Source organism: Eschrichtius robustus, chromosome 3 (genome assembly GCF_028021215.1).
Source record: "Eschrichtius robustus isolate mEscRob2 chromosome 3, mEscRob2.pri, whole genome shotgun sequence".
Taxonomy (NCBI): Eukaryota; Metazoa; Chordata; class Mammalia; order Artiodactyla; family Eschrichtiidae; genus Eschrichtius; species Eschrichtius robustus.
In genome coordinates this window covers 1,042,043-1,062,132 of record NC_090826.1, presented here as the reverse complement: position 1 = coordinate 1,062,132, position 20,090 = coordinate 1,042,043, and the positions used below count along the sequence as shown (strand labels likewise).

Sequence of the window (20,090 nt, the reverse complement as noted above, 5' to 3'; positions counted from 1 at the left end):
TTAAGCGGCTCGCGTACGCGCGCGGGGCTGGCGCAGGGCCGAAGCGCGCGCGCGCGCGCCGGGGACTCGGTCGAGCGGTGCGTGCGCGCGCGACGTGCGCGGTGACGCGACCGTGGGGTTTCCCGAGGCTGCGGGCAGGGGCCGCCGCGCCCATCCCGATGGCTGGAGGCGTCTGAGGGGCGGACGGAGGCGGCGGCGGCGGCGGGAGCGGGCGCGGGCGCGGGAGTGGAGCAGCCGCCGCGGGACCGACAGACCGAGCCTCGCCGGCGCACCTGCCCGCAGCGCCCGTGGAGCGGCCTGAGCGCGACCATCTCCCGGGGCGGCGGCCGAGGCGGCTGAGGCGGCGGGGAGCGGGCGCGGCAGGCGGGACGCGGTGTCGAGGTGAGCGCGGCGACCGCGGCCCCGGCCCCAGCCCAGACCCCCGGCCCCGACCCCCAGCCCCGGCCCTCATCCCCGCCCCTCCCCATCGCCCCCCAGTCGCCCGCCCGCCCGGACCGCCCCGCCCCCACCCTCCCCGCCCCCACCCGGCCTCCGGGTCGCGTCTTCCTGCCCCGCCCGGGTGGGGTCCGCGGGGCTGGGGCGGGGGCGGCGGGGACCCCGCAGCCGTCGGCCGGGACCGAGACCGAAGTCCCGGGCTCGGGCCTGGATTGGGGCACCGGGATCTGGAGTCTAGGTCCGGGGCTCTGGTTTGGGGTACCGGGTGCAGGCCTGCAGTCCGGGTCCTGGGGTCCGCGGTGGGGGCGGGGCCGGAGGCTCCGGGGTTTGGGGTCCGGGTCCGGCGCCCCACGCCTGGGAGGTGGCCCGGAGGAGGGGCGCCAGGCGGGGCAGGGAACAAAGGCGGCCGCGGCCCTGCCCCGCGGTGGGCGCCGTCCTTGGCCGCGGGAGGACGAGCTGCGGGGAAAGCGGCCTTTCGGCTGCTCGCGGGGAGGCTGGCGTCGCCGCGGCGGAGAAATGAGGAAGCGGCGCCGAGGGCGCGCGGGGCGGACAAAGCGCTCTGCGAGCGCGAGCCCCGGCCCCGCGGTCGCCGCCGGGCCCGAGCGGGGCCGCCCGAAGCCCCCGTGCAGGTGCGCAGCCTGCGGGCGGTGGCCGGGCTCCCGCGCCCCGCGCCGAATGAATGGCCCCCGGCGGGCCCGGCAAGATGGCGCGTCCTCCGCGCGGCCTTTGTCAGCCGCCGCCCGCGCCGCGGGGCTCCGGGGGCGCCGCCCGGGGGCGGGGGCGCAGCTGGGGGCGGCGGGAGAGGGTCGGGGTCGCTCTCGGCCCCGGCCGGGTGGAGGGTGCTGGAAATTCCACGCAAGGATCGCTGAGCCATCGGACTTTGGAAAATCTTCCTGTATTTTTCCTTGCGAGTTGATGCTTGACCTAAATGGTGTTTAAACATCTTTGAAGTCCTTTAAATTACCTCGTTGGCATACCCAAGTAGGTTTATCCACTTAATTCCTCTTTATGGAACCTTTTAAGTTAGGATTGTGAGACTCACTGACTGAAAGAGAACAGCGATGTAGGGGTGTTTATTTTGGGAAAGGAAGTTGGTGGACATTTGCAGTTAAAGAGTACGTTACTGAGTTTGTGCATAAATGATGTAAAAGTCGTAATCTGTAGTTCTGATTCGGGGAGTATTAGAGCCCTTTTTTTTTTTTTTGTATTTTCATTTTGTTACCTGTTTGGTAACACAGTGATCTCCAATAACGTTTAATGATTAAGCAGTTGCTTATGAGATTATTAAGAAAATATGTAGATATTTTTCATAGTTAGCAAATAAGTGGAAGTATTAGCTTTGTGAGAAGTTCCCTTCTCTTCAGCCCCAGATACTGGATAAGGTCTAAAATCCATTGTTACCGATAAGATTTCTACCTGAGTTCTCTGTTTTCTAATTTGAAGCTGAGTTCTCTGTTTTCTAATTTGAAGCTGTAGCTGAAGGGTGGAAGGGGTTTGTATTTCAAAGAAAGATTTCAGTTTGCGTTCTATTAAGATAGATAGGGCCTGTTCTGGATTCTTCCGGAAGGTACATATTGCAAAAAGAAAACGAACAGGCAGTTCCTTTTTTGCTTCCTTACTAATATGGGTGTGTGGCTGGGGATAGGGCTGGTGCCACCAACATGGAAACAGGTCTTAGAACCTCCAGACGGCAGAACTGGGTGGTAGCTTTTGGCTCGATTTAACTTTGACAGAGCTGTCAGAAATGGAGTGCAACTGGAAGGGTCAGAGGCCGGCCTGGCAGGACCCCGTCGGGGAAGCTTTCCGGCTGCTGTAAGGCTGGACTGCAGGGCCTCTCTCCTCCCGAGACTCCCTCTGTTACACGCCTCTGGTTTCACAGGCATTGTAAGTGCTGCAGTGTTTTCTTAGAAGGTGAGAGTTGAGGAAAGCGAAGTTAAGTTTTATGATTGTGCCTGTGGCTCGCTCCCAGTTCTCCCTGCTTGGGGAGCCAGTGTTAAGGCTGCCTCTCATCTTCTGTGTAAATGGTCAAGAGTGTGCTTATAAAGAATATTGTTCAACTATGTAGTTTTGATTCAGAGTGGACACTTTCTTAAATGAACATGCCCATCAGACAAGAATATTCCTTTTGTATGATATCTCAGTTATGACAGAGCTGTATTTATGTCATCAGGCATGTACTAAGCAGAATGTTCTTTAATGATACCTTAATAAAGATTTCTCTTTGTTTGATGTCTCGAGTTACTTCTGTTTCAGGGGGAGTTGAAGTAAATTTCCTCAGATTTCATTTTAATCTCAAAAGAGATTTGAAAGGCTGCCAAAAGGCTGTCAAATCTTTTCCATGCTTAGTGGCTTTGATTTCAGAGCTTGGAACACCTAGGTCTTATATTGACCACATGAGAAGTGCGCAGATTTTATGAGGAGTTAATTTATTTCTCAAAGTTTTGTTTCTGTTACCTTTTATTTTGCTAAAATTTTCTGTGTCTGTTACCCTTTAGTTTGATTGGAAAAGTTGTATTTCTACAATTAGCTTCGAGAAGGGTCTTCAGGACAGTTGTAGATTTACCTACCACCAGTTGCCTTTTTAGCTAGTACTTTAATAAATAACATTTTATTGCAGACGTGCAGTATTGGCATCAATTATAGTTTCTTCATTGGATTGCTGTTTTCTCTACCCAAAAGATTTGGCTCATGTTGGCTTCTAAATGGGATTAAGTTCTTACTGTCTAGAGACTTTGGCTTTGGCATTAGTGGATTGGTCATAGATATTCTCAATTTTGTTATCTGGGCTTGACCATATGGCGTGCCATATTATTTTAAAACCCTTATTTAGGATGAGTCTAATAAGGCATTGAACAAAAAGTTTTAGAATTTTTTAACCCTGGTATAAATTCTGATCTCTCAGGTTTGCATTTCTGGATGAGAGTGGTTGGAGAATTTATGAAGCAGGCAGTTCAGTTGAGTGTTTGGTTTAGTGAACATAGAATGAGGGGATAAAAACAAATTTAAACTGAGATCAGAGAAATAATTTATAAAACTGAATGTGTAACATTACTGGAAGGAAGAAAGAGTCCAAATTTTTGTGGAGAGTGTGGCTGTGTATTGAGTAATGCAACATTACACTGACTCTTCTGGAAAATGAAGAGTTCCACTTCTTTTTAGAGCTGTGAGTTTTGTTCCACAACTCTCATTTAAGAAAAACAGGCCATCTATAGACACTTGAATTGATCGGTGGATTAGAGGAACGCTGAAAGCTTTTGAAACCTTTTAGGCCTCTAGTTCTTGTTGCAGTGCCTACCATTAGGTGCCACAGTAATTGATGGAAATTCCTGCTGACTTCCAATGATAGAAAAGCTTCCCATTTTATAGCACAATATTGCTTTCTTTGAGAGACTTGAGTATTCCCTTATTTGACTTACTAAGTTAAAATTCTGGGAAAAAAGCCATTTTTAAAAAGTTAATGATTAAAAGACCAGGTCAAGACTATCAAAAGTAATAATTCTGAAGAGATTATTCAGTTGCATCCATGTTGCCATTGATAAAAGGTTATGATTGAATAATTAGTTGCCCCAGGCGCTTTTTTTTGGGGTGGGGGGTGGGGGGGCTTGCGGGATCTTAGTTCCCTGATCAGGGATTCAACTTGGGCCCACGGCGGTGAAAGCAGAGTCCTAACCACTGGACTGCCAGGGAATTCCTGGTCCAGGCTTAATAATGTACTTTATCAAGGTGGGAAACGCTATTTACTCTTTAACCTGTCAGGACTAGAATACTAAGGGGATTGAATATATTCTTGTTTACTTGTGGGTAATTGTGTCTTTATACGTGTCTGCGTGTCTTCTGACTCAGTCCTGTGGCAATTGTAAAATATATCCCCCATGCGGATTACAAATTCTCTTGACTACCTCCAAGTGTTGTAGTTGGTAAAGCTTTAAAAAATTCTGGACACTTTCTAATTAGACAAGAGAGTGTTAAAGCTTCTACAGCAGGTTTCCAAAAAAAAAAATTGTCCTAGGAACTTTAAGATAATTCCTGAATTGCCGGGAGGGAAAGAAATTCACTCTTTTCTTAAAGGACTGAGACTGCCTGAGTTAGAACCCAGTTGTGTAACTGAACTTGCTGGTGTGGATGTGGGTTTGAATTCTCTGTGTCTGTTTCCGTATGTGTAAAACAGGCACACTAGAACCTCCTTCCTAGGGCGGTTGTGAGGATTGAGTGAGTTAGCATACGTGTGAAGCACTTGGAACAGTGCCTGGCCGCAGTGCTCTGTTAGAGGATCACCGTTACTATTGCTAATGGCCTTGCTTTGTAACAGTTTTTTTGTTTTTTTGTTTTTGGCACGCGTGGCATGAAGGCTCTTAGTTCCCTGACCAGGGATTGAAAACGCTCTCCGAGGAGTCTTAACCACTGGACCGCCAGGGAAGTCCCTGTGACAGTCTTTTAAACTATGATAATGGTAGATTATGAGAAGACAGTTTACTGAGAGATTTGTCTTTCTTCCTATTGGTTCCAGAGGAGTATTAATTTAGGGTGTGAAACATGTGTCAGCTGTCTTTGCAAATCCCTGTCACTTTATTTTTATTTATTTATTTAATTTATTTACTTAATTAATTTATTTAACTTATTTATTTTTGGCTGCATTGGGTCTTTGTTGCTGCGTGCGGGCTTTATCTAGTCGCGGCAAGCGGGGGCTACTCTTCGTTGTGGTGTGTGGGCTTCTCATTGCCGTGGCTTCTCTTGTAGAGCACGGGCTCTAGGCATGAGGGCTTCAGTAGTTGTGGCAAATGGGCTCAGTAGTTGTGGCTCGCAGGCTCTAGAGCGCAGGTTCAGTAGTTGTGGCACATGGGCTTACTTGCTCCACGGCATGTGGGATCTTCCCGGACCAGGGCTCGAACCCGTGTCCCCTGCATTGGCAGGTGGATTCTTAACCACTGCACCACCAGGGAAGCCCCCATCACTTTAATTTACTACCTTACTTTCTCCCAAGTCATCTCTGACATTCTTTCTTTTCTCAAAAAGCTTTTTTTTTTTTTTAATTAAAATATAGTTGAGGGCTTCCTTGGTGCACAGTGTTTAAGAATCTTCCTGCTAATGCAGGGAATATGGGTTTGAGCCCTGGTCTGGGAAGATCCCACATACTGCGGAGCAACTAACCCCGTGTGCCACAACTACTGAGCCTGCTCTCTAGAGCCCGCGAGCCACAACTACTGAGCCCATGAGCCACAACTACTGAAGCCCGCGCGCCTAGAGCCTATGCTCTGCAACAAGAGAAGCCACCACAATGAGAAGCCCGCGCACCGCAACGAAGAGTAGCCCCCGCTCGCCGCAACTAGAGAAAGCCCACATGCAGCAATGAAGACCCAACGCAGCCAAAAACAAATAAAAATAAAATAACTGAATTTATTTAAAAATATAGTTGATGTACAGTATTGTGTTAGTCTCAGGTGTACTACTTAGGGCTTTGACATTTGCATACATTATGAAATGATCACCATGATAAGTCTAGTAATTCTCTGTCCCCATTCAAAGTTATTATAATATTATTGACCATATTTCTTTCTTTTTCCCCCCCCCCCCCCCCCCCCGGCCGCACCATGAGGCTTGTGGGATCTTAGTTCCCTGACCACAGATCGAAACTGGTCCCCTTGCAGTGGAAGCATGGAGTCTTAACCGCTGGACTGTCAGGGAATTCCCCCTATTGACCATATTTCTTATGCTGTGTGTCATATCCCTGCGACTTATTTATTTATCTTATTTTTTAAAATAAATTTATTTTATTTATTTATTTTTGGCTGCGTTGGGTCTTTGCTGCGCGGGCTTTCTCTCTAGTTGGGGCGAGGGGGGGCTGCTCTTCGTTGCGGTGCGTGGGCTTCTCATTGCGGTGGCTTCTCTTGTGGCGGAGCACGGGCTCTAGCCGCGCAGGCCTCAGTAGTTGTGGCACGCGGCTTCAGTAGTTGTGGCACACGGGTTTAGTTGCTCTGCGGCATGTGGGATCTTCCCGGACCAGGGATCAAACCGGTGACCCCTGCATTGGCAGGCGGATTCTTAACCACTGCGCCACCAGGGAAGTCCCCTTATTTATTATATAACGAGGTTTGTACCTCTTAATCCCCTTCACCTGTTTTGTCCTCCTGCCCCTTTCTGGCAACCACCAGTTCTCTTTGAGTCTCATGAATAGCTATGAGTCTGTTTTCATTTTGTTCAAAAGGCTTTACCTTTATAGGACAGTTTTGATCCTGTAATTCATTTTGAAACTGGTAAAATGATTGTTTATTTTTTAAAGCTCTCACTTCCACCTCCCTTTGTGATGCTGAATTATTTTGGACTTCACAAAACATTCTTTGGCATCCCTTAATTTGCCAGCTAGTGACAATGAAATATTTTTCATATATTCTCAAAAGTATTATAACCGGAAATTTGTTTAACAAATGCTCATTCAGCATCTTCTCTGCTAGGTGCTGAGTCTATAAATTATAGAATGGGCGTGGCCCAGGACCTTATGTTATAGTTTAACAGGGAGGCTGACAAGCAGTTTGTGTACAAAGGTGAAAGACAAGGGTGGTGGATCGCAGGGGCAGCTAACCTATTCTAGAGTTTAGTGATGGCTTCCTAGGGAAAATGGGGTTTTTGTGTGTTTTTTGGGGGGCGGGGTCTTACATTCCTTTATTATACGTATGCAGATCTGTTTTATGTACAGTACTTGGTTCTGTCAAGTAATCTTACCAAGGTATTCTACTGGTAATCTTCCCCAAAATGGGTTCAGGAAAATTAGATGATTGTGCACTTCATGACTACCCAAACGATGGACTTCACTATTGATTTCAGTTTTGGGGCCACACACAGAGTTCGAAATAGACTTGGACTGGATTAAGGCAATAAACGTGAGCTGAAAGAAAACACAGGATTCAGAACAATTAATTAGACTGTGTATTTTGCTTGCATTAGAGTCACAATGTGAATAGCAAACGTTGTGCAGATCTCATAGCTCTTTTGTTTCAGTGCAAGGGCCTCTGAACACCTCCGTGTGCGTGACTGCTGGTGGCGGGGGAGGGAGGGAAGCAGCCTGTGTGACCTGTGGGAGACTTCCCCGAGGGCTCATTTCTTCTCAGCCTCGCCTTTCTTGGGTTCTTGTTTCAGTTTGTAATCAGCCAGGGTGACCTTGATGGCATCTTTGGCTATCATGGAGCAGTACAGTTTCACAGGGGGAAGGCAGAGCTCCTTGGTGATAACGGTGTTTTTTGTTTGTTTAAATGATTTAAAATTTTTTTTGATATTATTTACTTATTTGGCTGCGCCAGGTCTTAGTTGCGGCACGCAGGATCTAGTTCCCTGACCAGGGATCAGACCCAGGCCCCCTGCGTTGGGAGTGTGGAGTCCTAGCTGCTGGGCCCCCAGGGAAGCCCCCGTGTTTTTTTTTTTTAATATAAATTTATTTATTTTTAATTTATTTAATTTTGGCTGTGTTGGTTCTTCGTTGCTGCGCGCGGGCTTTCTCTAGTTGCGGCGAGCGGGGGCTACTCTTTGTTGAGGTGCGCGGGCTTCTCGTTGCGGTGGCTTCTCTCGTTGTGGAGCACGGGCTCTAGGCGCATGGGCTTCAGTAGTTGTGGCACGCGGGCTCAGTAGTTGTGGCTCACGGGTTCTAGAGCGCAGGCTCAGTAGTTGTGGTGCACGGGGTTAGTTGCTCCGCGGCATGTGGGATCTTCCCGGACAAGGGCTTGAACCTATGTCCCCTGCATTGGCAGGCGGATTCTCAACCACTGCACCTCCAGGGAAGCCCCGCCCCCTGTGTTTTTGATGGTCGTGGCTTCCTCCACTGTCTTCCCCTTTACGCACTTGCTGGCTGACGAGCTTGAGGCAATGGCAGAACCACAGCCAAATGTTTTAAACCTGCCGTTGACCATCTTCCTCTTTTCATCTGCTTGAATCTGTAATTTCATTACATCACTGCACGCTGGAGCCCCACCAGTCTGGTTCCAACATTTTTAGATGTTTTGTCAAGGAACCCCACTTTTTGGGGATTTTCATAATGATCAACAACCTTCTTGTGATAGAGCCGAGCCGGAGCTGGCGGGCGGGTGGTCAGGCGCGGGGCTGGAGCAGCAGGGCCGCCACTGTCTTGCAGGCTTGCTGGAAAATGTTTACGCTGAGACTGAAAGGGTTCTCCAGTTGGAGGCTGCCTGGCCTGTGGTGGGGAAGGAAAGAGTGTTCCAGGCTGAGGAGATGGTTGAGTATGTTTTTCATGCAACCAGTTGGTTTCCTTCACCCACTGTCTCCAGCACGTATAACAGTGTAGTGCAAGATAGGTGCTCAGTAATTATTTATCGAATGAAAGAGAGCATGAGTTGTCTAGGGACAGAAGTTCCAAAGGACTGGAGAGTGGTGAGAAAGGGATACTGAGAGGTCAGAGTCTTGGTAAAGAATTTGCACTTTTACGTCGAGGGCTCTAGGAAGCCCTCAAAGGGTAAGGAGATGTACCTGATCAGGAACATCACTTGGTCCTGAACTTGGAGCGTGCTCAGAGGAAGGAGGAAGACGGGTCAGATTCCAGATGGGATGCTGTAGAGAGGAAGGGGGGTCTGGGCCAGGGTAGAAAAGCTGGTAACTGGTGACTGAGATGCTTAGGTGACTGCGTGGAAGGTCAGAAGGGAGTGAGCGAGTACAGGTTTCTCTCCTGGAAGTCCGGGTGGCTGTTCTGCATTTACTGAAATGAGCAGTGGTTTGATGGGAAGACAGTGAGTGAGTCTTTGCACCTTGGGTTTGAGGACCCCAGGAGGCGTTCCCACATTCTGCATTAGAAAACACTAGCCTTTTACACTTTACTCTTTCTTCTTGCAAAGCTCTTCTCCTGGAGGTCTGTTTGGACCATCCACTCCTTTCATTCAGGTCTTTGTTCTGATATCTCCTCCTTAGAGGGTGTTCTCCGCTCTCATTAATCTCTGTCTTCCTTTGCTCTGTCTCCCTAGCCTCTATGTTGATCTACCCACTAGTTCTGAGCTCCATGAAGACAGGCACTTTGGTTCACTACAGTATTACCAGTCTCTGAAACACTCTGAAGTGTTTGTCCAATTGTAGACTTTTGTACACGTGAATGTGGAGCTCTGGAGGAGTGGTCTGGATGAGTTATTAGTATTTAGATGGTGGTTGATGTCTTGGGTTTCACCATCACTTAGAGCGAGGAGTCTCGAGTACAGTCTGTAGACTCTGGGGCTCATTAGGTCCAGGCTGCTGTCATGATCACATTAAGATGTCATTTGACTTTCACTGTGTTGACATTCCCACTGATGGTACGAAGCAGTGCTGGGTGATACTGCTGGTTCTGTAGCAGAAATCAAAGCCATGGTACCAAGCCAGTTATAGCGGTTATTGTAGTCATAGTATTCTTCACCGCTGTGAATTTGTGGTTTAAAAAAAAAAAATCCAGTTTAATCTAATGCCCTTGATGAAGCAATCAAAATTAATTTTGTTAAACTTCAACCTGAGTATCCATCTTTTTACTGGCCTATGTGACAAAATGGAAAGTTGGCATAAAGCACTGATGCATCTTAACATGTGAGAGCCGTCTCCTGGACAAGCAACTCTGCGATCGCTTGAGTTGAAAGAACAGCTGACAAAAAATGATGGCTGTTTAGACAGGGGAATTTGGCAGATATTTTCATAAAAACGAACGAAGTGAACCAGATACTTCAAGGAAAATAACTGACAGTATTGTTGGCAGTGATAAAATTTGAGCTTTCAAATGGAAATTTGAATTTTGGAAAACTTGATTCTGCTACCATGAGCTTGACAGCTTCCCAGTACTTAAAGACTTTTTTTTGCAAGATAGGAGGTGATGCTAACGAAATGTTTCTTTTTTTAATGTTATATAATAAAACGTGTCAACATTTGGAAGATTTGCTTAACTCAGTGAGCTGATATTTTCCAAATGGCCTGTGCTTGATGCTACTCACAGATGAGTAAAAGATCCATTCAAAGCACAAGAATGGAGTGAAGCCCCTGGTGCTTGATGTAACAGTATGGAAAGTTGATTGACATAGTTTCAGATTCCACATCAGAACTACCCTTTTTTTTAATATAAATTTATTTATTTTTGGCTGCGTTGGGTCTTCTTTGCTGTGCACGGGCTTTTCTCTAGTTGCGGCGAGCGGGGGCTGCTTGTTGCGGTGCGCAGGCTTCTCATTGCGGTGGCTTCTCTTGCTGCGGAGCATGGGCTCTAGGCACGCAGCCTTCAGTAGTTGTGGCTCACAGGCTTAGTTGCTTTGTGGCATGTGGGATATTCCCGGACCAGGGCCTGAACCCGTATCCCCTGCATTGGCAGGTAGATAATCTCTGCGCCACCAGGGAAGCCCAGAACTGCTCTTTAAGAAACTTACCACTTGTCAAGTTTTGATGTAGTATCAAAAAAGACTGTCTGTATTTATTTGGAAAGGCTGTTACAGTACTCCTCCCTTTTCTTTTTTATAAATTTATTTATTTTTTTGCTGCGTTGTGTCTTCGTTTCTGCGCACGGGCTTTAGTTGCTGAGCGGGGCTACACTTCATTGTGGTGCGCGGGCTTCTCATTGCAGTGGCTTCTCTTTGTTTCGGAGCACGGGCTCTAGGTGCCTGGGCTCAGTAGTTGTGGCTCATGGGCTTAATTTCTCCACGGCCTGTCGGCATGTCGGATCTTCCCGAACCAGGGCTTGAACCTGTGTCCCCTGCACTGGTAGGTGGATTCTTAACCTCTGCGCCACCAAGGAAGCCCTACTCCTCCTTTTTCCAACTACATATCTGTGAGGCTGAATTTTCCTCATCTTCAACCAAAACAAGATACTGCACCAGATTGAGTGCAGAAGCAGATGTGAGAATCCAGCCCTCTCCACTTGAGACAGGCATTAAAGAGGTGTGCTAAAATGTATAATGTTGCTGCTCCTCTCATTGTTATTTTTCTAGTTATTTCTTTTTTTAAAATTAAAAAATGTATTTATTTATTTGGCTGTGCCGGGTTTTAGTTGTGGTACGCAGGATCTTTGTTGCGGCTTGCAGGCTCTTAGTTGTGGCATGTGGGATCTAGTTCTCTGACCAGGGATCGAACCCAGGTCCCCCTGCATTGGGAGTGCAGAGTCTTAGGCACTGGACCACCAGGGAAGTCCCTGTTCTGCCTTTATTTTATTTATTTACTTTTAAAATAAATTTTATTTATTTATTTATTTTTGGTTGTGTTGGGTCTTCGTTGCTGTGCGCGGGCTTTCTCTAGTTGTGGCGAGCGTAGACTACTCTTCGTTGCGGTGCCGCGGGCTTCTCATTGCGATGGCTTCCCTTGTTGCGGAGCGCGGGCTCTAGGCGCGCGGGCTTCAGTAGTTGTGGTTCGCGGGCTCTAGAGCACAGGCTCAGTAGTTGTGGCGCATGGGCTTAGTTGCTCTGCGGCATGTGGGATCTTCCTGGACCAGGGCTCGAACCCGTGTCACCCGCATTGGCAGGTGGATTCTTAACTACTGCGTCACCAGGGAAGTCCCCTGCCTTGATTTTAGATGGAGTAGCTTGAGCACTGTCAGGTGCTGAGAAGGAGGAGCACCTGTAAACAAGGGGAGGGAGAGTGTCAGGGAAATGCACATTCAAGGCTGAGCAGTACCAGCGGGCAGCTGGTGATGGGGCAGTGAGGAGAGACGCCCACCCCCCTCTGGTGAGAGGAACGTCATCTGTCCGATGGCGGGTGGAAAAGTTTGTGCTGAAAGAGAAATCAGAGCAGGGCCATAGAGATGGCTGATTTCATTTTAAAAGGGTGGTGGAAACATCTGAACTCGAGAGCAAGGGGAGGTGAGGGGATGAAGCAGGCAGATACCTGGGCAAAGGGAGAAGCCCCGAGACAGGACCGAGCGAGGAACTGAAATAAAGAGGGCTTGGGAAATTGAGGTTATCGCCACTTGGCACAGATGTTTCTATATATAAAGTATGTTGGGAGAGGTACTTGAAGATTACCCTGTTGAAATAAATTCCTTCAAACCGTGGCCCTTCTGTCCTCCACCTGCAGTTCTCTTGGCAGTATATGAACTTGCATTTTGCAGATGACCCCAGTGCTATTAGCTCGGCCTTGTTAGGTGCCTACTATGCTAGCTAGGCACCGTGCTAAGAACTTGACGGTATTACTGTTTGATCGTCTAATCAGCTCTGAGCCAGGTCCTGTGAATAGCCCCATTTCATAGGTGGCTAAACCTATGGGGAGATTAGGTAATTGGCCAGAATCAGAGCCAGGAATCTGTGGAACCCATGTTTGAACGTCAGTTGTTTGCCTCTAGAGCCCGTGCTCTTAATTATTACACCATGGACCATCTAGCTTGAGCTCCTCTCCCCTACTCTTTGATCTCAGAGGACTTCTGTGTCTGCACCTGCCTCCTTCATATATTATTAAAGGGAAGATTCTTCCACTTGAGAACATACTCACCAACAGTTTTATCTTTAGTTTCTTCTTCAGGGGCTCCTTCTATTCTGTCTTCAAACGTGACTAATAAGTCTTATATAACTTAATCTCCCAGTTAATCTTGGTATCTTTTTCAGCCACTATTCTTATTTTTCTCTGTTTAAAATTAAACTCCCTGGACAGGCGATCTGTCTTCACTGCCTCAGTTCCTCCATCTGTCCTGTCCTCATTCTTTTTTTTTTTTTTTTTAATATTTATTTATTTATTTTTGGCTGCATCGGTCTTAGTTGTGGCGTGTGGGCTCTTCGTTTTGGTGCGGGCTTAGTTGTCCCGCAGCGTGTGGGATCTCAGTTCCCCGACCAGGGATCGAACCTGCGTCCCCTGCATTGGAAGGTGGATTCTTAACTGCTGGACCACAGGGAAGTCCCCCTGTCTTCATTCTTTGAGGGCCTTGTTCCCCCTAAGTTATCACTGTTATTGTTTTCATAAAGATGTCCTTTTCAGTAAGTCCATTTTACTGTCCCCAGTTTTTATCTTTAACTTTTGTACTTTAATAATAAAAGTGTTTAATTGTTTATTGTAGAAAATTAGCATTATAAAAATGAGGGGGAGAGGACTTCTCTGGTGGTCCAGTGGTTAAGAATCCGCCTTCCAGTGCAGGGGACGTGGGTTCGATCCCTGGTTGGGGAGCGAAGATCCCACATGCCGCGGGGCAGCTAAGCCTACGAGCTACAACTACAGAGCCTGCGTGCCCTAGAGCCCGCGTGCTGCAACTACTGAGCCCACACTCTGCAACTACTGAAGCCCATGCGCTCTAGGGCCCGCATGCTGCAACTGCTGAGCCCGTAAGCCACACTTGCTGAGCCCATGTGCCACAACTACTGAAGCCCGCATGCCTAGAACCCGTGGTGCGCAACAAGAGAAGCCCACGCTCACTGCAACTAGAGAAAGCCCACGTGCAGCAACGAAGACCCAATGCAGCCAAAAATAAAAAACAAAAAAAAAACAAAAATGAGGGGGAAAGTATATAATTTACCTATCTGGAAATAACCTATAATATTATGTTGTTGTATTTTCATTTAGTTTTGTTACTCATGCACATGTATTCAGAGATTCATCCACCCCCCAGACTGGAGATCACACTGTATGTGTAGATTTTTAAATTCTACTTTTTCTACTTTGTTACACATTATGTTTACATCTTTGAAAACATGACCAGTAACTACATAACAGTTGATGGTGTTCCTTCCTCCGTGGCTTCTCCGTGCCCATGTGCTGGACATCCTGGCTCTGCAGTCTGAGCTTTGAGGCTGTGAGCAAGTTGTATAACTCCTCTCCCAGTTTTCCCGTCTCCTGGGCTGGTGGTGAGGATGAAACGAGATGGTGCAAATGGAACACTTACCCCCGTGCTTAGTGTGGCGCAAGCACTGACGTATTTGCTTCCGTTACCACCCCTGCCTGTGACCTTTGCCTTCCTCCTTTCCTCACACGCTTCTCCAAGCCGATCCCTGCTCTTTATTTCTGTCTCTGTGCTTGCTGTCTCACTTAAGGTTTTCAGGGGTTCTTCTGTGTGGCTCTGAAATGTTACTCTTAGTTTCCTGGGGCTGCAGTAACAAATTACCACAAAAGGAGTGGCTAAAACAGCAGAAATTTATTCTCTCATAGTTCTGGAGGCTGGAAGTCTGAAATCAAGGTTTTGACAGGGCAGCTCCCTCTGATGCCTCTTTCTGGCTTCGGGTAGTTGCTGGCAATCCAGTTTTTGCCTGTTTTATGTGGCCTTCTCTCTGTGTCTGTCTCTGCTTTTATAAGAACACCAGTCGTTGGATGCGGGCCTAATCCATTGTGACCTCATTTTGAGTTAAAACTAATTATACCTGCAAAGACCTTTTTTCCAAATAAAGTCACATTTACAGGTTCCAGGTGGACAAGAATATTCGAGGGACACTTTTCAACCCACTAAAGTTACCTAGAGCTTCCTCCTGGGCCCTGTTTTCCTTGCGTTCCTAGCTCCCTATCTCCCATGTCTTTACCTTCCTTTCATGGCCGAGCTTGTAAAAAGAAGTCTCAGTTGCAGGTTGAAGAAAACAATAGAGAGAACTTAGGTAGAAAAGGTAAATGTCTTATCAGGATTCTGGATGTCTCACAGAACCAAAGTTCAGGAATAGAGCTGGGCTTTTTGGGTCAGCGTGGGGTCAGAGGATGGAGAAACCATTCAGGAGTCTCTGCCCATCTCATTTCCATTCTCCTTGTCTGTAAGTGCCTTGATGTTTCTGCTTGCAAAGTAAAACTCCCTGAAATGGTCATTTTTCTCTGTTTTCATCATATTCTGCCTCTTGGCATTGAACTCACTTGCCCACCACCTCTTTGAAACACACTCTTCTCTTAGTTCCTGGTTCGCCTTCTGCCGCTTTGTCCTTTTTGGTTTCCTTCCAAGGTTCCTCTTTTGCCTGCCCTGCCTGCCTTCAGTTGTCTGGTGTTTCTCCATCTTGAGTCCAGGATTCTCTCTGTTCTTGGGCTCTCCTTAGGTGATCATGGCTGTTCCCATCTGTTCTTGTCTGTTTTAAATGCTGTTTACTGATAGTTTTGAAGACTCTCAAATTTATATCTCTACTGCAGCCTTTCTGACCTCCAGACTCGTCTATCTTCGTGTCCACCTGACATCTCCTTCCTTTTGCTGTTTTCACTGCTGAGTCCTTAATCCTTTAGGTCTCAGCTTGAGTGTCACCTCAAAGAGGCTTTTTCTGGCCACCACTGTTGCTCTTGATCACGTTGATTGACCACAGTTACTGCTTCATGGTGTTCCCTTCAAATTGTGTTTGCAGAGTTGTGAGGCTCTGTCTCTCACTCTCCCAACTAGCACAGGCTGGAAGTAGAGGGCGTGCCAGTTGGGCTCTTTATGTGGGCAGGGTTAGTTCTTGAACCTGACTGAGTCAGACCCCCTGAAAGTGTCCGTCAGTCCATCTGTAAGCCTGAGACTCAGGTGGTTTAGAGGAATGTCCCAAGCGAACGTGATGCACAGTTAGGTTTGGGGACAGTGGCCTGTGAAACCACTTAACGAGGCCTTAATAACGTGTAGGTAGTTTCCGGAGAATGGATAGGAGGGTTATTGGAAAGGCTTGAGATTGCTTAACCACTCTTGGGGTGTGGGTTTGGGGATGGCTGCTGTAGACCCAGAGAGATGAGAAGGGAAGAGGGCAGGGAGCTTTTCCTGGGAATCGATGCACTCAGAGCAGGGAGAATCGCAGTGCCTAACACTGATTGGCAAGGCATTTAAAATGTGCTTTTTGAATCAGTAACAGACCATCATGTCCTCTTTACATTTTCTTAAAATATGGGAACTGACCGCACACATTTCCCATAATTTAAAACTTGACATATTCAGGAAAATGCTAAGCTGCTGGGTAGTGTGCTACACTTTAGCTATGAAAGAAGAGCTTTAAAACAGCAGCTCTTCTAGTTTAAACATTTGTTCACAGATTTAGATAATGCTAGCTTAAAAAAAGAAAAGCTTCTGACATTGTTGGGCTCTGTCCTCCCGGGTCTGTGGAGCCCACTGAGCAGCTGGGGTCCGAGGTCTCGGGGGCCCGGGCAGGCCCGGGGCTGGAAGGATCCTCTGGGCAATTTTTGTTCTTTGCAGCTGTCTTTTTTCTTTTGTGGAAACAAAAGAATGACATCCTTGAGGGTAATTTTTGCAGGAATAGGTAGAGGCTATTGCTAATGTCCATTCCACTAACTGACTTTTGGGTACCAGCGAGGAGGGAAAGGACATATGGATCAACCCAGATCAGATGTGAAGGAGGAGACAGCACAAAGAACGCCCCCCAAAGCAGTGGCTCCTTCCTTCCCTCGCGGAAGTGCCAAGCCCCTGGGAGGCGCAGGCAGCATTCGCATTCTCCCCTTGCTTTGGGTCTCCATTGTTGCTTGTCTGCAGACACCTGTAGTTAGTCGTCATGATGTGTGGTGTGCTGCAGGGATGCTGCTGAACAGCCAAGGGTGAGCCAGCCCAAGACATCGCCGGTCCGAGGCTGAGAACTCTGACCTAAACTCACATGCGTCCTGCAGTTAAAAACACTTGCTCGTGGCCTTGCATCAGTTACCTGTTGGTGCATAACAAACTGCCCCCCAAACTTAACGAGTTCAAGCAATAACTGTGTGTTCACCATTGGCAGTTAGGGCTTTGTGTGGTGGGGGGCTCTGCACACTCATGGGTCTGCAGTCCGTTGGCACTTCTGGGAAGGCCTTACCTGCATGGACTTTTCGCCAGGCTGCACCTCTGTTCTCCATGTGACCTCTCCAGCAGGCCAGCTCAGGCCTCTCAGGGTAGCCGAGTGGCAAGAGGGCGGGAGCAGAAGTTGCTAGGCTTTTTGAGGCCATACGTAGAAGTCACACAGTGTCACCTTTGTTACATTCTGTTGGTCAGAGCAAGTTATGAGGCCTCGTCCAGACTGGAAGTGTAGAGAAATAGTGAACCTGGTTCTTACAGGAGGAGCTGCAAAGAATCTGTGGCCATTTTTTAAATCTTTCAAGACCTCTCTATAACATGACATTTAGAGAATTGCCTGCTTTAGGATGTCCAGTTAATACTAAGATTTCTGTGGAATGGATTCCAGAAGTGAACTGCTTAAAGGCATCAATTTATTTAACAGACATTTGCCATATACTTACTTTCAGCAAGACGCTGTGATTGGTGATGTGCAAGTACTGGGAAATAGCTTCTAATCTTTTATTCTTTTGGGGAAGACTGTGAACTAGTGAATAAGCAAGTTTCAGACCTGTGGTGAGTGCTGCAAGATCCAGAGTGGAGAGAGGGCACTTGGTTTTAGGTTAATTGGGGAAGGCCGTTCTGAGCAGTTGGCACCTGAAGGAGGAGAAGCCAGGTAGGAGAAGAGCCTGGTTACTTCAAGTGCAGAGAACAGCAATTGCAAAGGCCCTGAGGTGGGGAGAGGCCAGCGTGGCTGGAGCTTTGTGCCCCGGGAGCAAGGCGGTAGAAGTCAGTGTTGGAGAGGAAGCTGGCCTTGGCCACCTGGCCCAGTTTGCCAGGACAGTGTCAGCTTCACCCGGTGAGCCGGGATTCTGTGTGGGGAGTGCCCTCTGACTATTAGACGTGCCCTGGTGCACAGTGCATTTTATGGTCACTCTGATGTGGAAGAAAGTTTGGGTCTTTCCCTCGGTGCGGTGGACGCCACTGCACAATTCTAAGCAGGAAGTGACCAGATGAGAATTTTAAAAGGTTGTTCAGTTGCCGAAGGAAGAATGGATTGTTGGGGTGAAAATAGAAACAAAGATCATTTAAAGGATACTGTTGATGAGAAACGATGTGGCTTGGCTAAGGATGGGGGCTGAGGAAATGAGAGTAAGTGGACAGACTCATATCTGCTCTGGAGGTTGAGCCAGCCACGGTGATGATGATCTAGGACGATTCTTTTTTTTATTTTGGCCGTGCCTGGCAGCATGTGGGATCTTAGTTCCCCAACCGGGGATCGAACCTGTGCCCCATGCAATGGCAGCACAGAGCCCTTAACCACTGGACCGCCAGGGAATTCCCCTAGGACAGTTCTTAAGTGCTTGCTTTGCAAACTTAGGGGCCGGTGATGGTCGGGCACTGAGGTGAGGCCAGATGTGTAGCTCAGGTTTGTTGACTGTCCAGTGGGGACGAGAGAGCTATGATTGGAACATTTGAAGTTCAAAATGGACATAGAAAACGAAGTGCAAGTGTTGGCTCGTAAGTATGTTGGCCTGGAGTTCAGTCTGGAAGTCATAGGTAATATTTCAGTTCTTGTGAATGATGCTCTCACCTGTGCCTGGGAGGTAGGAAGAGGAGGCGATGGGGAGGCCCAGCCAGTGAAGGAAGGAGAAGGCAGCTCTTCCTCAGTAAGGAGGGTGGGGATCCCCACATAGAGTGCTGTTGAGGGGTCAGGTGAAAGGGGTCCCTCAGATTTAGGGACTGTAGGTGCTAGGTGGTGGGCAGTGAAAGACATATTGCGGGGAGTTAAAACATGGGAGTTGAGGAAGGGGAGACCACCTGTGTGGATGTGGCTTCCGGAAGTTTTGCTGTGGGAGGAGGGGAACAAGGAAAGGGCTCTGTAGTTGGTGGGTGATGTGGGGAACCGTGGAGTGGTCTGTTTTTAAATAGGGAGCTCCTAAATCTGGGTGCATCCAGAACTCGACTGTGTGAATGAATCCCCTGGGATCTTATTAGATGCAGATCCTAATTCAGTCTGGGGCCAAGTGCCTGAGCTTTCCTAACAAGCTCCCAGGTGCCTCTGGTGTTGCTGGTCCCTGGACCACACACGGAGAAGGAAGCACAATTGATGTTGTTAGAAACTAGCTGGTAGGAGGGAATTGATGCAGTAACAGAAGGCTAAACGCCTTAAGAAAAGCTGGAGGGGGGTGTCTTATCTATCTCATCACCGGTGCTGGCTGTTTGTATTGGCCTTTCATTTCAGCTGGTCTCATGGCTTCAAAGTTTGTCCTAATGGGTATGCTACTCCCTCCAGCCGAGCAAGTTAGCTGTGACATGGGATGTGTGATAGACCTATTTTCATTAACTTTTTTTTTTTACATCTTTATTGGCGTGTAATTGCTTTACAATGGTGTGTTAGTTTCTGCTTTATAACAAAGTGAATCAGCTATACGTATACATACATTCCCATATCTCCTCCCTCTCCTTAACTCTTGTGAGGTTAAACAGCAGTTTGAATTAGCATAGAATTTAATTTATGTCAGAAAAATGGGTTGAACTAATGAGCTTTCAGCAAACAATACCTTACTGTCATTTCAGCAACTCTCCTATACATAAGAGGCTGCATAAAGTGCCTGCTAAATAAGCTCAGAATTTTAAGGTTTGGAAGAGACAAGATGAGATCAAGAAAGATGGCTTTGATTGGGAGGGGGACGGATTAAATTTCAAACAAAACAAAAGATTGATTTTTCATCTAAGACATGTAACGAAGCAGCATTACAAGTGGGTGCAGGCTAACGTAGGTGTTCCCTGATAAATTGAATATAAGTAGCTCTGAAGCTTTTTACATACTGGCCTGTTATAAACTTCGGGGTGTTCTTGGGGAGAGAGTTTGAGGGTAACTGGGTCATCTGGCAGGAGAGGCAGAGAGGAGGAGCCAGGCACTTGGTGAATAATGGTGATTGGACAAGCAGGTTCCTCTCACTGCCACCCCCTTGTGTTTCCTGCGTATTATTCCTGTGACTGAGCTGGCTGAGATTCCTGGGCAAGGAAGCGGGGACCTCCGAAGGCTCCAGCTCCAGGGGCA

At 47.8% G+C, this 20,090-nt stretch overlaps 1 protein-coding gene and 1 pseudogene across 4 annotated transcripts in view; one reads left to right on the top strand and one right to left on the bottom strand.

Moving 5' to 3' along the window:
- Positions 1-299: 299 nt before the first annotated feature.
- Positions 300-20,090, top strand: part of GNB1 (G protein subunit beta 1) — a 90,341-nt gene continuing 70,550 nt past the window's right edge. For 2 of the 4 annotated variants that reach the window (XM_068538705.1, XM_068538704.1), the window contains exon 1: positions 314-381. The gene's annotated coding sequence lies outside the window, so the exon portion shown is untranslated. Of the gene's footprint in view, positions 382-654; positions 674-20,090 lie in introns of those variants that run through there. The other 2 variants (XM_068538707.1, XM_068538706.1) reach the window with 2 other exon arrangements.
- The window catches only part of LOC137762686 (iron-sulfur cluster assembly enzyme ISCU pseudogene), a 51,647-nt pseudogene continuing 39,081 nt past the window's right edge, over positions 7,525-20,090 (bottom strand).